Source organism: Lonchura striata, chromosome 2, assembly GCF_046129695.1.
Source record: "Lonchura striata isolate bLonStr1 chromosome 2, bLonStr1.mat, whole genome shotgun sequence".
Classification (NCBI taxonomy): Eukaryota; Metazoa; Chordata; class Aves; order Passeriformes; family Estrildidae; genus Lonchura; species Lonchura striata.
Window position 1 is genome coordinate 54,484,056 of NC_134604.1, and position 13,458 is coordinate 54,497,513.

Consider the following 13,458-nt stretch of genomic DNA (forward strand, 5'->3'; position numbering starts at 1 on the left):
TTCTGAATATATGGTCTTACACACTTGTCAAATTCTAGGTTTTGTTGTGTTTATGGCACCAACTAAGTGCCACCCAGCTATTCACTCATTCTTCTTCCCCCTTCCCCTGTAAGATGGGAAGGGGAATCAGAAAAGGGTAAAACCTGTGGGTTCACGTAAGAATAGTTTTATAATTGAAACACATTAAAATATTACTACAATGATGGTAAGAATATTATTATTATGATCATTATCATTAATAGTAGTAATAATAATAGCAACAACAATAATAAAAATGGAGGAAAAAACAAGAAACATGAGGTTTTTGGCAGTATATTATTTCTTAAATAGTGTTAGGGACAAATAAAATAATATCTCCTGTTTGTAATAACAAAATCATGTGATCTTCTCAAGATAAAAAAATACTTGTCCACCTTTACTTTTCATAGATACTCTTCACAGAGATTATAAATCATAATACAAACCTTCGTTTGGTGGATAAAACCTTTTAGACAGTAGTCATGTGTAGTATAGTGAGATAAAATTGGTATACATCTGTTTGTCAGTAGTAAATATATTTTTGTAATATTTAGCCTTTCAGAAGAAATTCAGCTCTTCTATTTTTAGGTATATTGGGGAAAATAACTTCCAGCAAGTAATAAGGCTCAACACAGCAGGTTTTAATACTGTATCTTTTACCTTTACTATTGCAACCAATGTGCACAGTTGTAGAATAAAATTTTTCAGCATTTCCCTTTGGAAATGGTGGTATGGGACTTTATTTAGTCTCCTATTTTCCTTATTGCCATTTCCAAGTTTAACCCTATTTAAGAACTTCTCTTAATCCTAGGCTCTAAAAGGAAATGTTATATGCTCCTACAGGGAGCATTTGCTGAAAGTTCATCAGCTTTTCTTTTCTTTGTGAAACAGGACTAGTGGAAATTAGTGGCTTATAGAGTGGTTTTTACACGCTTTTACTGATTTGTTGTTGCTATTTTGTAAAGAACAAAGCCTCACTTTGCTTATAAATAAGTTTCTGTACAAAGCCACTTTTACCTATTCATCAATGTTCTATTGATATACATTATACCAATGTATTGATATAAGATTTCCTACATGTTGTATTGAAATTAGAAGTGAAAACTACGGGACACTGCTTAATAAGAAAGAAAGATATTTAGAAAACGGAGAAACAACTCGGGTTTGATTGTATTAACTTATTTAGGTGACTTTTTATTTTTACATTTAATATAAGTGTCTTTTATTCCATTTCCCTTTAGGTCAGCATGCTGCCTGTGTGAGACCACAGTACAGATTGCATTGAGCCAGGCTTCATATATTGCCCAGGCATTGGACTTCTAGAGCAACTTAATGTTTAACTACATTCAGCTATTAATTCCCCTGAGAACACCAATACTTGAGACTATAAATATATGTCAAGATGTATTGGTTACATTCTCTTGTTTACCTTTATATCACAGTAAATTAACATGCGTATGTGTTGAAACTCTAGCTGGTGACCTCCTCTAGTTAATAAAGTTTGACATTTTAATAGGATAAACAAATGTTTTATTTGTACAGTGTGAAGTATTTTACCAATGATCTGATGAGGTTTTGTTAGATGCTTTTTCTTTATATACTGGAGGTAAAGCTCATGTTTGCTAGATGACCTATTAATCTGCTGATTCATTGAATGCATGTTATAATTTAAAGGTCAAGGCTATCCATTAAACTTATCAACATGGTGCAAGATTCTTTAAATCAAAAATGTTCCTGTGTGAACTTCATTAATTCTATGGCATGAATGCTAAAACAATAGTAAGTGAATTTAATCCTCCCAGCTGATGGATTGCAGCCTGCAGCCCTTATGGCTACAGACCTTCAACAGAGTGGAGTCACAGGTAGTTCACAAACAAAGTAAGTAGGTAAATTTCATTTGGAACTTATCATTTATTTCCCATTAAATAATACCATTAGGAAAAATAATTCAAGAGTTGGTTCTAGGAATATGAGGTATAATTCCATTATTTTATTGGAACACATAGTATATCAGAGTAGCAGAATTTAGACTGGATTAAGCTTTCAGTTTGGTTTTGTGAACTGTTTTAACTAAGACATTGGAAGTTGAACCAATAGAGAAATTATGTACCTGATATTATAAAATTAATAGAAAATAACGTACTGGTGAATCCTTCAAAGATTTTATGTTTTATTACTGTGAATCATTCAAAGATTATATGTTTTTATTTCTTAGGAAAATTAAAGAACCTCTGAAAAGACATGGCAATAGTATTCTAGGATATGTAGCATTATGTAGCAGCTATATTGTTTAGCCATATGGAAGAGAAGACTGGATATCAGCTTCATTTTTACTGTTATATTAACCTGCTATATAATATTGTAGTTCATTATGATTCTCCTAAATGTCTAAATTAATGCTTAAAGAAAAGTGTAAAAAGGCTACCTTTTCAGGTTTTTTCTTTTTTATTTTCTTTTTTGTAATGAAGATTTTTATAGCTAGAGTTCCAAGCATGCAAGTAACAAAAAATATATTGACAATTGCAAGTCCACTGGCAACGTTTAGTTGTGGGTGACCTTTAAATAAATATCTTCTGCCTCCAGGCACAGACATGCTATTTACACTAATCCTCTTAAGTTTTCCTTATGGCTCCAGTATACTGCTGCTTACCCTAACACCTTTGGACCTGATTTGTCTACTTCAGATTGTTTTTTCAACTTTTGATAGTAGCTGCTAACAGGGCAAATTTTCCTGTAAAGTTTACTAGGATTGTGCAGCTGATTTACAAAAATCAGGATTGGCATTATGGAGTACAGCCTGAGAATTAGAGGAAGGTATTCCAAAGCTTTGCAAAGATTTGAAAATTGTTTAGAGGTAGAGTGCAGACTATAAATGGGCTAGAAAATTAAATTAAAAGTTATTAAGATACAAAAAGAACATTTGGGAAAGGATAGAGGGTTGTTTTTTTTTTTTTTTGTATTGTTATATCTGCTGTCTTGATGTTATCAATAAGTTATTTTCCAATGATAAGAGAAAAACTTATTCAAAGTTGTACATTAAGAGTAAAAATGAAATAATTTTTCATTGACACTAATTTCCATGGAGTGTGCTTTTTCACATTTTTTTTTATTGTAAAAGCCTAAATATAATTACAGTTAGTTGGAAATCTACACCCAGATAATACTGTTAAGAAATACTGTCTTAGAAATGTTTAATGCACACTCACAGCCTAGATATCCAGATGTATCCTATTAAAAGCAGTATGGCCAGCAGGCAGAAGGAGGTGACTCTTCCCCTCTACTCTGCTCCCTCAAAACCCCAGCTGGAATGCTGCATCCTGCTCAGGGGCCCCCAACATAAGAAGGACATGGACCTGGTGGAGAAATTTAATCAAAACATTAGTTTTCCTTTCTAGGTGAAAAAAAGTTCCATATTCAATTAGCTTTCATTAGTTTTGGTATCTTTATCTGTGATTTACTCAGTTTAGACTGTTTGAGCTAGATCTAGAGAAAGTTAAATATGCCTAAAAGTGAGATGCTTCAGTATAGATATTGTCCCTGTTAAGGAATAGAGAAATAAAGGAATAGCTATAAGCCCCTGTTAGGAATAAAGAAACTCAATTAATGTGTCTAAGTTACCCAAATTGCAGTAGAAATCCTGAGTATGTCAATACATAGATACCAACTAAAAACACTAGGTGTGAAACAACATAGCCATTAGGTAATTCTAAAGACAGGGTCCAAATTAAATGTCAACCTTCTGTTCTTTAAATGAGAAATTTACTTCCTCAAAATACCTTAAAATCATGTTTTAGACTCGTAAAACCTATGATATTAAAATCTATTGAAAATCAAAAGTCAATAATTTATTTTCAAATAGAAACAAGCTTAAAGTGTGAATGAATAAAAACCTAAATACTGTATTTAAAAAAGTACAAAAATATTCACTTAGTAGGTCAGGATGCAGTCTTCTGTGTCATAGCAATTAGAATACTGGCTGTAGTGATATGTGTCTTTTCATTGATTAATCAATTTAATTTTAATACAGCAAATCTTCAGTAAATTTGTATTCAATAAAATAAATTGTGAGATCTTTTTCCCCAAAGAAATAGGATGGCTTAGTGAAGACTGTTGTATAATAGCTTCAAAGTAATTAGACCTCTGTCCCAGGACTAGCCATCTACTTATTTCTGTGAAACTAGAAGTCACGTATCTTTCAGATTTCCACCTCTGTGTTAAATCTGTTTTAAATTAGTGGCTTCAAAAATTTTTCCAGAAGAGAACTCTCAGACAGAAATACAGATTAAATATTCCCCTTTGCCATCATTGAAAACCCAAGTGATACTTATGCACTTATGCTACCACATAGGTTTTTCTCCTCCATGGAGCAGGTAAACATGACTAGTGTATTTATTTGAATCTTTTTCATAGTGGGCAAATTTTATCAGCAAAGGGCTAGTCACACTTGTCTGTGTGAAATAGTCTCAACACAGGAGGATTTAAAGAATGCCTTAGAAATTGATATATGCTCTGTTACTTCTTTCTTTCTCAGAGGGATAAATGTGTTAGGACAATGACCTTCAACTGAGAGTTTATCTATTTAAACCTGAGATTCAACTATGATGGTTTACATGTTGTCAGGAGTAAAAAAGTAATGGCTTCTAAGATTGGGTGAACAAGGTACCATGTGTCTATCAAGGTAAAAGATAATTATGGAAATCAGGCTTCACCAAATCAACAGGGATGATAGTACAGATGTTTGAAAAACTCTATCCCTATGTCAGAGTGCCTTGGAAAGTAGAGAGTCTGTGTAATAGAAAGGAAAACTTTAAAGAAATATGAGACATTTAACTGAGAGTTTATTTTGCAGAAATGGAAGAACTAGGAATCAAGGTAGAAAGCATAGCACTTGAACTTAGGAGGTTATAGGCCAGGACATGTATAAACAAAATGTGTATCCTCAGAAGTTCATCCAGTGCTGGTTTAAAAAGTCTGCCTCCTAAATTCATTCTCTAGCATTTAACAAAATGAAATTGCACAAGCTTTTTTTCCCAGTTCCAAGGTCTAGCTTTTAAGCCTGTGGAGGTTTCTGAAGCTTGAAAAAATAAACTTAGAACCTTCACATATCTGTCCACACTGCTTGATATGGAATCCAGGTTTTTTTTTAAAAATATGTTTATGATCAAATAAACTATGTTTCTCTGTCAAAACATAGAATAAAACCCCAAGAAAATCAAGTTCAACATTTTTGAAGTAGATGTTCCAGCTGTAAAGATATTTAGGTATTTTCACTTCTCAGCAGTCTTTCTAACCTCATAAATCTTGAATTCTTTCCTGCATAGTGACATAGCTTCAATAGGAGGAATGAAGAGTAGTCCAAAAGACATGAATAACTTATAGGCTGACAGTTATGGCACTTAAAAGTAAGTGATAGTTTGTAAAGAGTCAGATCCTGTCACCGTGTATTAGTCATGGTCTAAGAACACCTCTCTGGTTGAGACATTACCTTTGTCAAAGATTGCTAGGTTCAATGCCCTTTCTAGATGAAAAAAAAAAAAATCTTTAACTTCCTAGGAAAATTTTTATCAGGAAGCTACTACTCAGGCTGAATGTAAAGTTGTGGATAGTTTGTTACCTAATACTGTAACACAAGAAGTTATACATAAGAGAAAAGGATTCCCAAAAAAACATAAAAATCCAACCTCCCAAACAAGTAAACAACAACAACAACAAAAAAAAAAGACACACAAAAAGGGGACATAATGTATCTAATTTATTGATTATGGAAGTCAGTCAAGCAGTGTGGTCTTTATATACATTAGGCTGTGGGGAAAAAAGGAGTCCAAATGTCCCACTGTCTTTCTAAATGCTCTTAATATGTGGTTTTACACAAAAGGTAGTTGAGACACTACTCTGTAGTGAAGACATCTGAACCCTAGATCAAGAACGGAGAAAAAGAGGAGGAAAATACTTGCAGTGTGAATGGGTTGTGTCTAGCTGCAATTTTCTTTACTGATTAGCTTCTGACATGCTTTTCTTAGATTCTTCTGGATATTTAAGAAAACAAGACTTAAACTGCCTGCCCTATCACACTCTTTTCTCTTTTATCCATCAAAAACTTTTCAACTGATCAATTTCATTCAAATGCTGCAGAGGATGAAGGACTCAAAATGAAAAAAAAAATGTTCTTTTGTATTCTGAGAAAAAAAAATTACAGATTAAGAAGAATTAAATACTTTATTAAGCTGGCCTATCAGCAGACACAGTCAGAGCAAGCAGCAATTTCTGAACTCATTGAAATACAAGTAATCTCTGTCACCAGGAAAAATAAAGTCAACGACTCAGCATTTCTTTGAAAGAGCTGGAAAGAACAGGGGAAGAGGCTGAAAGTGATAATTCTGAGGTCAAGTTGTCATGGACAGTATATTATATGGGAATATAAAACATGAATTAAACTTTGTTGCTGCAGTTGCCATGGAAAAGGTTGCTTTGCACTTCAATTTGAGGGCAAACTTACACAGACAGAAATAGATAAACTTTTTAGAGTTCATCCTCAGGCCTATCAGAGGCAGTCCAAGAAGCTAATGCACCTTTTCAGACTACAGCTGGCTCAAAATATAATCAGGATATAGTGAATTGTCTTGGTTAAGGGACAAATTCCCACCTGTCTGCTCAATCACTCCACATCCCCAAAAGCTCAATAATTCACTCTTCATAAAAGCAAATAAGTGGTGTTTTTATTCAAATACTTATCTCTTTGCAATATTTTCATGAGCATTTTGTTTCATAGGTGTTCAATGTGACACATTGCCTTGCACAGTTGGTTTACCTTTCTTAAATATTGAGGAGAAAAAATTAGGCTGCAGTTATCTAATTTAGATTAAAGATTATCTAATTTTGGGGTGTTTAAAATATAAGAGGGTGATTCTAATCTTTTATTAACCAGGAAAAAAACTGTTGAACCCACATTTGTGCTTTGCCCAGTGTGTCTGGTAATCTTTGGAGGAGATTTTTCTTCCTTATCTGAGTCTGTTCTTTATTGAGAATTTTCTTCACTGCTCTAAGTTTTAAATGTAGGTGCCTGACTTAATTAACAAAAAAAAAATAATTTCTTTACATAATCTTTTAAAATTTTTATGAAAGAAGTATTTTCACTTTACTGTTCAAGAGAAAATGCCATATTCCTTAGTGATTTTACCTTTTGAGAATCATTTTAAAGGAAGAAGTGAGATGGGACTGTGGAACTGAATTTAAAATCCACAGAAACCTGAGATTTATGAATATTTTGATTCTATCTCTTAATTTTCTTATCATTGCCTTGTCTTGATTCATGCTTGCATAACTCTGTTAACACTGATTCTTCAGTGCTTTGAGATATTTTTCTACAGAGATAGACAGTAGAGGGACCATAATCAATACTATCTCTCTTACTATTAACTTAATGTAAAATTCTTGTAAGGTTCATGGTACAACAATCCTTGCAACACATCTTCCTTGGTTCACTGGGGAGCTATGAAGTGATCTGTGAGAAATGATGGTGCAGTGGTGGATGAGAATTGGTAATTTTTCTTTTCAGAAGAATGGCATGGTTTGGAAACCTATCTCTCTGTTCTGAAAAAGAATTTTGATGAAAGAAAAAGATATCAAAACTTGGAGATGTTTTTGACCTATCTGCTTTAGAGCAGAAATCTTAACCTTAAAGATATGCAAAATTCAGTGATGTTTAGTGTTCCAGGCGCCTTAGCTGTGTTTCAGAACTCTATCTCTTTTTTTTCCCTTCCAATAAAGAGTGAAAACAAGTCTTAAAAATACACAGTGAGATTAATTTCCACTTCTCTAGGCAGCTATAAATATTAATCCCTAGCCTATACCCTAAAGCCTCTAATGACTGCAATAACACTATTTGCATCAAAATACAGATCTCCTGTAGGCTGTTGGGTAGCATTGAAATTGGTAGCAATATTAAAGCAATCCTATACATAAATACAGCAAAATAAGCTTTTTTAGTGTTTGTTCTATCTGCATAAGCCATTCAAAACCTCAGTTTAGAAAGAGAGGCACAATGTATGCAAAAACCACTAATATTTCTACTTTGGGATTTTTTTAAGGAACCTGATTTCTTTCCTATTACAGCACTTTCTGAAATGAGTTTTATTATTCAGCCACTGTTTTTTTAAATCAAATTGGTTCAGTATCTAACAGGTATCTATTAATAAAACACTTAGGTATTTTATTGTAATTTTAATAACGAATCAGTTTTATGAAATTATTCAGTATACAAATTAAACATCTGATTGAAAGTGGAATCAGCTAAATCTGTATTCATGTGTCAATATAAAGCACAGTTTGGACACTGATGCATGTGTTACTGAAACGATCCTATTTATCAAATGATTGTGCAAGGCATATAATTTTAAGTTCTTCTAGCACTGAAAATTGGTTACATAGAATGAACACAAATTTATAGGACCTAAGGATTAACTCATTAAGATCTCCATGAATTTAAAGCCCTACTGCATTTATTCTATCATTTTAGAAGGAAAATGTGTGTTCCTCAGCAAGTGAGAAGGCTCCGGACACCAGAGAGTGTGTGTGTGTGTGTGTGTGTGTGTGTGCGTGTGTGTGTGTGTGTATGTGTGCAATAACATTCTAACTATTGAAAATGTTTGTGGTTCTGTGATGGGCTGACTTTGGCTGGCCACCATGCTCCCACCAAGCCACTCTGTCACTCCTTGTCCTCAAAAGAATAGAGAGACAAAATTGAGACAACATTGAGACAAAATTGAGAAAGGTCAAGGTTTGAAAAAAGGACAGGGTTCACTCACTTGGGCAAATGGGCAAAAGAGATTGGATTCAATTTAGTTAAACTTATTTCTAGCTATTAAAAACAAATCTAAAACCACCTACCCTCTCCCAGCTCATGTCTTTCCAAGTTCAACTTTCTTCTTGCCTTCTCTATCTCCTCCTTTCACATATATCAAGGCCCTGGAGAAAGTGGATTGGAATATTTCATAAGGCTTCATATCTCTTGGTTTTCCATCTTCACATTGGTACCCTGCCATGGTTTGAGGTCCCCCCAGTGGGATACAGTCTTTCCCAAACTGTTCCAACCTGCCTTCCCACAGCCTGCAATGCTTCAAGAACTACTTCATGGTGGGTTTGTTCCATGTGATAGGGTTTAGAGACCTTCAGATACAAACTGCTCCAATATGGATCCCACAGCTTCTTTCAGAAAACCCACAGTAATCTGGACTTCTCTCATGGGCCTTGTCTTCTTTTAAGAACCTGCTCATGTGTGGGGTCTCTGTGAGCTGCAGCTTTATTCATGGTTGACACGGTCCACTGTAGGTTCCTCCACAGACTGCAGGTGGATATCTGCTTCACAGCATCCTCCGTGGGCTTCATGGGGACACCATGTGTCACTTCAGTCTTTTTCATGAGTGAGCTGTGGCAGAATTCCTATTGCAATGCCTAAAGCACCTCCTCCTTCTCCTTATTTAAGCTTGGTGCCTGAACAGTTGTTTATCTCATATTCCTCAATCCTCTCTCAAATCTGCTGCACAGTATTTTTTACCATCTCTTTAAAATATGATATCACAGAGGTGCCACTAACATAGATGATGGGCTCAGCTTTGCCAGGTGTGGATCCATTTTTGAGTCAGCTTGTGCTGATTCTTCCTGACACAGGGGCAGTTCCTGGTAGTCTCTTTCCATAGAAGTCAACCCTGAAGATTCCCTGCTATCAAACTTTTTGTATGTAAACCCAATAAAGATTCTAAAGAGTCATATAGTAAAATTATACAAGAACTAAAGCTTTCAGATACAGATGCTTAGAGCAGAGTCAATCCATTGTAGAATCTGGCTCTTACCTTCATAGAAGTATGACTAATTATTTAATCTCTTATTTGCATAGCATTCAAATATGATGGCCTTCTGTTCTCTTGAATATGTGCATGAATTTTCAGCAGTGTCTCATAAATCTAACAAATACCTTTAATGCAAGGGGTATCATGGAAGAAATACTGTAATGGGTATCTGTTTTCCAAGAAAAAAAATACTGAAAATCATAGTCAGCAAGAATATTAATTCACATATTAATTCAGACATGTTCCACTTCTGATGATATACTTGGTTGACTTGGGTTGCACTTGGTTTTCAAGGCCAATCTTTGGGAAAGACAGCTGTAGTTAGGGGGAAAATGGTCGTATCAAAATAATTTGTTGCAAATTTTTGCTCTTTCTCAAATTCTCCTGAGGATCACAGGGAGATAAATATTGGGTTTAAGTTCCCATAAACTATTCAGATTGGCTCAGCTCTAGAAAAGAAATTAATTAAAGCATTTCTCTTCCAACTGAGAGCAAAACACTCTAAATGAACTTCAAAAGCCTTCTGTTTCCTGGGTATCAAGGACTGTAGGAAGATGCTAGAAACATACATGTTATTTCAAATTGAAACTTTTTCTTTAAAACTCCCTTCTGGTAGTCCATGGACCTTGGAAATTCAAGAGTAAGGTCTTTACTTCCCACTGCTTACCCCCAAAATATTGTACACTAAAGCACTTTACTTTGAGATTAAAATATTTAAAAGCTATGGAATAAAAGCAGGCAAACAAGAAAACAACAAAACCCTAAGTAAAATAAACAAACAAACAAAAAGAGTCAAAAGCCTGGGATAACACTCTAATCATTCCTTCAAGATAACAATGTGTGAAAAAAAATCAGTGAAAAAATGTGTGAAAAAGATCTGATTTTTCACATTTAAATTTATATTTAACTTTAACAAGATAATTAAATATATATATTATATATATAAAAAGGGTTTGAACTGTTGAATATAAAGACAAAAAGATGTTGGAAAATAAATCTTTTTCCTTCGCACTGCATTTCTAAAGTTTGAAAGTGTTACTTCCACACTTTTGCATACAAATTTCCTCTTTCTCCTCCATTTTGTTTTTCTGCAACAGATTCCCTGATTGCTGTCTTTTTTTTCACCAATCTGTCCTTACCCTCTAGTTGAAAAAGTCCTCAACAAATCATGGTCAATTCTCCTTCCTCATTTCTCAGGATTTAACCTGATAAAATGTGCTGTAGCAAAGGCTATACATGACAACAATCATCACCTCAGCTGCTCAGTGGCAGTCTACATAGCACTATATATTTAGTCTGTTCAGTGCCCAGGAACTGACTGCATAGATTGGGATTTATGTATTTTGATACATCTATCTTTTTTCCTCTTCCATGATTATCAGTTTTATTATCTAGCAGTTTCAATAGAAATTTTTATGCAATAGACAATTTTATTAAGGGTTCTATTTTGCAGCCTTAAAACAGAAACCATTTGAAATTTTGCAGCATTATCAAAAGAAAATGTTCTATTCCTTACATTCTCCTTTGGAATGCTTTGTTTCAGCAACTCACAGTCTTGTGAGTGATTTTTTTTCTTGTTATCACTGATCACTGAAGATGCTTTCTTGGCTGACCTCTATAACATTAGCTCTCAAATTGATTTATGAAGCTTTAGTGGATATATAACTTGCTACCCTATGGTCTCCTTGTGGAAATTGGTAGGAGTGTTGGGCTCTGTGTACAAATGCTGCAGTGACCTAGTTATTTGGATCTGTGCAACTTTGGTAAACATACCTTAGGTATTTTCTTTGATACTACCTTTAACTTAAAAGGTTATAGTAAAATGCAAATAAAATGTTTATTTACAGCAGGTGATAAAGACAGCATAGTTAGAAATGCTTCAAAAAGACAAGTGAAGGAAAATCAATTCCTAATTTACCCTAACATAATATAAAACACCTGTTTGGCTGCTCAGTCTCTTATGTTTTGAGTTGCATTTGTCAATGAGAATCACATCCTTACGAATCCTCCTGGCTTTAACATAGTTTTATTCTTAGAGTCCTCTCAGTATCACATTCAGATTCAACTCTTTCCCCCCATCCTTCTCCTTATCCAAGTTCTCCTTTCCAACCTGTAGTCTGTTTGTTATGCTATATCCATGCAAGGTGACAGCTGTTAAAATTCCTTAATAGATAAAAATATATTCTGTAGCAGATACTACAAACATGTTGCATTAATTTTTAATTTGAAAAAAAAAGATAAAAAAAAGTTATATCATTTTATGAGAATGAGAATTCATTGGGTTGTTTTTTTTTAAAGAAAGTGAGGAAAGTATTTATTCCAAAAGTCAATTTCAGCCTTGCTTGGTTCCAGGGTGCTCTGTCTACAAAATATTCCTCACAGTCAATATTTATATTGGTTGACTGGCTCTGTATGGCAAATCCACTTTTCACATATTCTCAGGTTTACTAATAGAGGAAAGGTTCAGCAGTGGGCTTAGGAACTTGACTTGGTGACATAGAATTCAGTTTAAATGTAAATTGTTTTCAGGAATTATCCTCATGATAACCATATTCCAATCCACAATACCATCGTGTAGATGTGGTAAATTAAGAAGTCTCTCCTGCATTTTGTAAATCAGACATTTAAATTGGCCTTTTTATGTGCCAATGGTGAGATATTTTTAGGATTAGGCAGTATAAGTCTGCCTGCAAATAGCTGCGATAACGCCTTCTAGTTATAAGGGCACCTAAACTGTATTATTCTTTTGCTTTTCTGCAGAATAATTTTGGGATATTAGGTTGTTTTTGTTTGTATTTTATTTTGTTCTTTTTTTTAAAAGAGGCCAAAACTAACCAACAAAAAAAAAAAAAGCAATCAAATAAACCTTTTGCTTTAGCCTAGAGAGAAGTAACCTCTATAAACAACAAATACAAAACCCCCAAAAAGAAACTAAAAGAAACAACCCCAAACCAAACAAACAGAGCAAATGCACCCACAAAAATACAAAAACAAACCATGAGCAACTGCTTGGACACTGTAGATCATTGTCAATTTCTGACATGTACAGAATAAGATTTTTTTTAGCTAAAACCTATATTTGTTTATAAATGTGCACATAGTCCATAGAACAGGGGATAGTGGTCTTGATGAGAATTATCAGCACTATAACATGTTGAACTAAACTGACAGGGAGAAGAGGGGAATCCAAAAAATTCCTTTTTGCACCTTTATCATTCTTCAGAGATTACTTAGTATTTCTCTTTTTAGTATCCGTAATTATATAAATCTTAAGAATCAGAAGCTTGTATCTTTCTGAGCAGAGTGAGACAGCAAGTCTCTTTCTACAATACTAATAATTAACAAATAGGTGCATGATCAACATCTTTTAAAGGCAATACTTCTGAAAATAAGCCTATAGATTTAGATGTTGCAGACTTTTAAAGAGCCTGGTACATAAAAAAAAATCTAATTGAATCAATAACAAAAATTCTGATCTTCTCCAGATAGCAAATGACTACACTGACATTGGTTGTCATATATCTTAACACAGAAATGCATCATCTCTGTAAAAAGCTGATGAAACTACAACATATATTACAAGAATCTTATTCAG